This window comes from Solanum pennellii, chromosome 2 (genome assembly GCF_001406875.1).
Source record: "Solanum pennellii chromosome 2, SPENNV200".
NCBI lineage: Eukaryota > Viridiplantae > Streptophyta > Magnoliopsida > Solanales > Solanaceae > Solanum > Solanum pennellii.
The window spans coordinates 18,060,555-18,067,755 of NC_028638.1; the positions used below are offsets into that span (position 1 = coordinate 18,060,555).

Below are 7,201 nucleotides of genomic sequence, written 5' to 3' on the forward strand. Positions count from 1 at the left end.
TCAATATAATATTTTTCTTTTCAATTATTCTGAAAATTAAAAATTTCTTTTGAGACTGACTAAAACCCCAATATTATGAACAATTCCATCCCTCCAGATAGTAACAAATTAGTCCTTTCGGAACTCTCAACTAATTTTGTGCACTACAATTTTTTTTTTGTTTGGTCATAGCGACAACCATTATAGGAAAGAACTATTTCTTTTTCCTTGTCCTTTAGTAGTTCATAATTTAACATATTACAATATCTGTGTAGTGCTTAAAGTTGATGACTAAATGATCATTTATATCAAAATATTTCTTTTTCAATTTCTCAAACCTCCCATAGAGGTGATATGTGACATTTATCCAACAATTCATGGACATGTTCTTATCCATTAGAACACAAGTCACATTTTCTTTAAGAAATGGACATAACCATTTGAACATGCTTCATAAGTTTTTATTAGAAAGTCATTGTCATACTTTCACATTTATACATCAAATTTATGTGACTCACCTCAACATCACTTTAGAAGATCAAATATACCAATGTACTATCACTTTGTGTTATTTTATTTGATGGAGGATTTACAAATTTTTCAAATTTGGGTTGCATCAACAACAATGTTCCCAATAACTTCTCATATCACTTTGATGGATAAAAATTACCTTCACATTTGAAGGATCATCTTAAGAACCCATAATGTTCTTCCTTTTCATTACCACAATGATGATCATTATCATTTTACCACATCCACAATCATTCATTCAACCTGTTGTCATTTTTCAGACATATTATGCATTACTACCACATTCACATAAGAGAATAGAGCAAATTAATTGGGTGAACTTTATGTTAGCCATCATCATATCATCATTATAGTGAATTAGGACTTAAACCCAATGGCTTACCCATATAAAGACGCATTTGGTCATAAACCGACGAGACTTGAACCCAACTTCTTATTATCTTGGTGCACCGAGACTTTACTCGATGTCTTACCCACTTGGTGCAGTGTAACCTGAATTCACTGTCTTACCCTCAACCAATGTCTTATAAATCAAATACATTACCAAAAAAATAAATATAAAATATCATAAATATAATCTGATTTGACTTAAATTGCATAAAAATGAACAAAACTATTAATTAGAACAACATGTTAGAATCATAAATCCCAAGTAAAATAAATTAAAATATTGTACCTCACAATATTGTTGTGAAGATTATCATAATTTACTAATCATTATCAAATAACTATAAAATAAACTTTGTAAGTACAAATAATATAGAATATGAAGTATACCTTGCATGAAGAAATACTAGGCTAATCATAAAAATTCAAAAATACCTACCATTGATTTATGACGGAAAATAAGAAACTCGTGTTGATAACGTGTAATATAACTAAAGAACAAAAAAAACAATATAAGATGAAGACAAGAAGAATATACGTCGAGAGGAACAATATAAGATCACTTTCATTCTTTCAAGTATTCACCAAATCTTCAAGTATATACAATATGAACCGTTATGCCTCTATTTACAGTGTAACATAGAGGCATACAAAAGGTTAGTCATAAACATGACATTAACATGAATATAATGTGGAGGTTATGAAACCAAAAGGTTACAAGAATGATAGTTATAAAGGTGGAGGTTATGGAGATTATGGTCATCTTCATAATGAGGAAAGCAGTGGAGATAATGGGTGAGTAACTTCTTGGTGTAGTGGAATCAACATTATAATATTTTATAACAATAACATATTTTATTTTAATCATTCATATCATGTTTGTTTATTATGATCTTCACATATTATATAAATAGGTTGAGTTCCAAAGGTGTAGATCACTATACCTATCCATTAGTAAAAAGTTCAACTGAGCCAATAACTAAATAATTAATCGTAATCAATATATTAAAATATATTACCTTTATTAACAACAAGAGTAGGGCTATTTAATTCATCCAATGATTGAGTATCTTGAAAAGTTTCTCTGTGAATGTAGTTTGCTTAAAGACACGTCCACGTGGTGTCATTGATTGGCAGAATACTATTAAATACAATAAGTAATTTTAGAATTTTTATAATACATAAAATCTATTAGCTTAATAAAAATAGTTATATAAAAAAACCAACCGTTGACAACTAAAGAAAAAAATAAAACTATCATAAATCATCTCTCTGCAAAGTTTCACTCACATGTATATTAATAAGATTTCAATGTTCGTTCTAATATTAATTGAACTATTGAAGCATCACTAGCATATAAACGAAACAAAGGACTTTGGATCAGCAGGCTACGACTATGTTCACTATATTTCTATGCAAAACTTTTTCATTAAGAATCTATACAGAGAAATATCAAGATATTTTCCTAGAGTCCAATGAATAAAACTAGTATGCAAAAACTTGGGAACACCGAAATTGCTCTTTATATTTAGAGTAGCATCATTAGGAAGATTGGCTACAAGGGACAAACTTGATAGTTGTGATTCACATAACTTTGGAATGTCTATTATCTGCAACTAGTTTGGAGAGTATAGTCATTTGTATTTTGAATGACTTTTTTGCTATGATGGTGTTTACTTGAAAAGAAATTATCCTTAATCCCGGAGACTTGCAAGAAGAACTTGGTTGGATGACTACAATGAAACGAAGGAACCCAAATGCAGTAATCTTCAATGTTAGCGGTTAGATGTGTATACCACATTTGGAAGGAAAAAAACTTGAGGATATTCCAAACATGAGCAATACTAGTAATCAAGACAATCATACAAAAGGTTACCAAAAAGAGCCTCTAAATGCAAGTGCGGAAAAAGGGCTATGAACTCTGAACTGTTACCCTGTAAATTCGCACATAATAGAGTTTTTTTGTTAGGCTGAAGTAAGATACTATTGTTGATGAACTAAAGTTATTATAGAGTTATTTCCTTTTCTGATTTTGTAATTCCTTTTGGTAATAAATAAATTATTTTTTAACCAAAAAAAAACTAGCAGATTAAAGAAATAGTATGACATATAGAAGATATATAGACATGCAGGAAATATCCAAATTTAAAGGCCCAATAACTTTTGTGAAAAACTTATATAAGATAAGGTGTTAAGAAGAAGTTCTAGATCTTGTAAATACCAAGCCCCATGAAGAATTGTGTATCTATTTCAGTAAAAAAAATTAATTATCGAACATAATATTCATATAAAATGATTTTGGTTTAGTTCATTCAAATCCAAAGTTTCATTTTCCTATCCTAATTCTATGTTCCAAGTTCAAGAAGCAAGTTTCACTTGATAGATTTTGAGACCATGTTTTCACTACAATCCATCATCTCTTTCGGAAAAAATTGAGGGAAAACATTAATAAATTAATAAAATAGAGAAGTTATTTCAGTATATGCCTTGAAAAGTGTTATGCTTCAATAGTATGTATCACACACCAATAGTAAATATGCACACAACATAAAGTGTAATATACACAATAATTAGATAGTTTCTAATTCACAAACTTATAACTGACCTTTTTTATCTTCTGATTGATTATCAGACACAATAGTAAAGCAACATCAATGTATGTGACACAAATAATCAAAGAACAAATCTTCTTCAACATATAATTATCCGTTTAATTTTGTCCAAACATAAAATAGGGGGACTGATACATACCTCTTCTTTTTGAGGTTTAGAAATTCTGCTTCACTTTGCAAAGATAATACTTTTTCGTTTGTTTTCTCATATATATAGTGGTTGTCCTGAAATTATTTTGGAGCAAATAAAAACTAAAAAAGTTAAGGGCCAAAAGGAAGTTTTCTTTTTTTTCTTTTTCTTGAGGACGATTATGAAGTAGTGGAGGAAGAAGTGCTACCTATGAACCCAAAAACTTAGGAAGTGAAGAAGTGGATGATCAATTTTCTTTTAAATCTAATATTTATCGTCTACTTTCATTTTATATTTAAAAAATAAAATTTCACAAACAAAAAGGCATAAATATCTTATTATTTCAGAAAATAAAATTGCACAGAAAGGACATAAATGTACAATGATTTTATTTATAAAAAAAATAATAATACTAAAGGCAGAAAGATACATAAAATTGATGTCTTACTAATTGGATTAATAGTTTCACCTTCTTCAGCTGAAACTCAAAATCCAGGATCTTGTAGCTTGTGTTAATCATCCAATAAAATAATAGAACCACTAGAGAAACCATTTAAAAAATCATAGGAATCTATTAAAGGGAACACATTGGACCTTTTTGTCTCTCCGGAAACTGTGATACTTCTGCTATAAAAGCTTATCTAAGATACTGAGACGATGAAGACATCAAAGCGACATGCTATTTGAGCTGACTTGCAAATATCAAGACCTTTGAAAATAGATCTGACGAAACTGTACATTAGATGTAGAAAAATTCTTTAATGGATCAAATTGAATCCTTCGAAGATTAATAAAGAAACACCCTAGATTTGGTAGAAAGGAGATGAAGATCAAGACGGGGGTAGGGGGGGAGAAAGCAGATGAAGAGGTTTGGTAGAGAAGATGAAGAGATTCTTGCACTTACCAACTGGATGATTTTATCTATTTTTCTATTTAATTTGTTTATTCTATTTTAGTTGAACATAGGGTTTAAAAAAATAAAACAGTTCTTTTAAATTTTATTGCATGAAATTAAAAATATATCAAATATTCAAAATATTTATGAATCTTTTGATCTTAAACATTTCATTTGACAAGTTGAAGTTAAAGATTTGACAAGGGGGAAAATATTATTTTTCAAATGAAATAAAAAGAAATTAGCTTAAACAAATTGAAATGGTGGTAGCAATTTCTTTTTGAGTTTAATTGAACAGTTTTTTTAATAAATACTTCTAAAATTATGTAAAAATTAAATACCCAAATTTTAGAATAATTTGTAATAAAAAAGTTATAAAATAATTTTCTTTAGAAAATAAAATAAAATAAAATAATACTCGCTCCGTTTCACAAAGAATGACCTAGTTTGACTGTGCACGGAGTTTAAGAGTATATAAAAGATTTTTTATCTTGTGGTCTAAAATTGAAGTTAGGTTAACTGTACAAAATTTCCCTTTGATCTTGTAGCATTAAACATGCCACGTGGAAAGCTGAAATTAAAATGTCACAAAAAAGAGGTCATTCTTTTTTAAACAGAAATAGTGTGTATGTGTGTATATATGTATGTATGTAGAACTCTTTTTCATTTTGTTCTACTCTTATGTAGTTGCACGCAGGTCCACCGCTATCAGTCTACTTGTCTTTACTTCCATGTGATATCACAAGTTTACAAAATTGATTTGATGATGAATTATATTCATAAAATTATTAAGTAGTAAGAGAAGTATTTTGCAATATTTCTAAGGAGACCACAATTATACAAACACTTAAAAATATAAATATTTATCGAATATATATGATATATTTCAATCGGATGTTTCTAATTTAGTTGAATATTGAATAGTTTTGACTTATTTTTATTGTGTTGGCTTCTTATGCAAGTTTAAATTATAAAATTATCGCTCTATTTGACTGTTTTTAAAATTTAGCTAAATATTGTGTAGTTTTGACTTTATTTTTTGAGCTCATTCAACCACTCATCATTATGATCGTTTTTCTTTATAATGAATATTTATGTAGGCCGAAAAAATAATTAGTGATGTAGTAAAATTTGTAATAGTTGGGATCATTGATGTTGTTGGTTTCATTTGATCTCTTTGACTCAGAAAGCTTACTAACATTCTTGGCTAGCAACTCCTTCAAGAATTGTAGAGACGTTGATATCTAGGAATAAATACATCATTGCTTTCACCGCAACTTCTAGAAATTTGTCATGTAACATACATGCCATTTTTCTCTTTTTTTTTTAGTTTTACCATCCCACCATTTAATATCTATCATGATCTTAAATGGAATTGTAACACAAGTGATGCAACTAATTAGTCTATATGTGTCACGACCTGAATCGTCATTAGTTAGAAAAGACAAAATCTCTGGGAAAAGCTGGGTCAATCATCTGGCCAGAGGGGGCAAGATGCTGCTAAGGTGATGGTGCTCCAGTGGGATAGTTCGTTAATAAACTACCAATATTTATTCATTATAATGCATGTATGTGAATGAAGCCTTGTTGATAAAACCTAATGAAATGAGTATGGATGAACAAATGTATGCCATAATTCAAAATTTGATTGTATGATTATGAGTATGTTCTTTATGGGCGTGATCCTGATTGTGATTTTGTTGATTGGATAGGGTGTTATGATTACAACATGTATGTCACGTTTTGACACACTAGCATATATTGGATTGGGCGTCACATACTGACTAATATACATGAAATGGATCGGGCTTCATGATTCTAACAAACTAAAATGCATTGGATCGGGGTTCAAATTTTGACACACTAACGGTTCTGGTGTGGGTTACATGAGAGGATCATTAAATTTTTATATCTACTTGTTGTGAGAATACGGAAGTTTGCATTGTCCATGAAATAATAGTCAATGTGCATATCTGTTTTGTATATGTATATATATCATCTAGTGTTTACTTGTTATATCTCTTTAATGAATGAACTATAAATGGTCAGGCCCAAATTGGGATATGGTATGGGAAGTAGAGATTGTGGGTCCAGGTGTTATCGTGTGTTACCTTAGAGAGGTTTTCTGAGCTCTTAAAAGCAGAGAAGTAGAGAGTTGTTGGTATTTTAAATGTTATGTAGCTGGGTTGTACCTAGGAAAGGGATTCATATTGAAATGGTTAGTTGGACTTGATAGAACTGACTACAGAGTCAAGGGTCGAGTGGTGATGATTCCTATCGTGATCAATGACACAACTTCTAGTACAAGTGTCGACGATCGTGCAATAGTGTAGTAACCAATCAAGGGTTGGGGCCGTGTCCCAACGGAGCGCTAGCAAAACTTACTAGATAATTAGAGTTTCATTCTAATTAGTCGTAGCTAAAGAAATTAATGATTAAAAACATAGTAAATTAAAGGTTGACATAAAATTGTCAAATATCAAAGGGGGGGGGTCACAAGTAATAAAAAATAACGAGATTAACAAGAAATTTGAGAAATGAGATGGGGAATTCTTTTGCTGTGGAAGAAATACAGATTAATCTAGACTATTATGTACATGATTTTGATAGAAGATTTATAGAATAATAGTGACTAAGCTAAGCTTTACATGGAAATAAGTTCTCTCT

At 29.9% G+C, this 7,201-nt stretch overlaps 1 long non-coding RNA gene across 1 annotated transcript; it reads right to left on the minus strand.

Annotated features, from left to right (window-relative positions):
* Nucleotides 1-418: 418 nt before the first annotated feature.
* LOC114076088 lies at nucleotides 419-4,582 on the minus strand. The gene is made up of 3 exons (XR_003576700.1): nucleotides 3,649-4,582; nucleotides 893-2,038; nucleotides 419-753 (listed from the first exon to the last, which is right to left on the minus strand). It is a non-coding gene; the product is annotated as an uncharacterized LOC114076088 (long non-coding RNA).
* Between the last annotated feature and the right edge of the window lie 2,619 nt (nucleotides 4,583-7,201).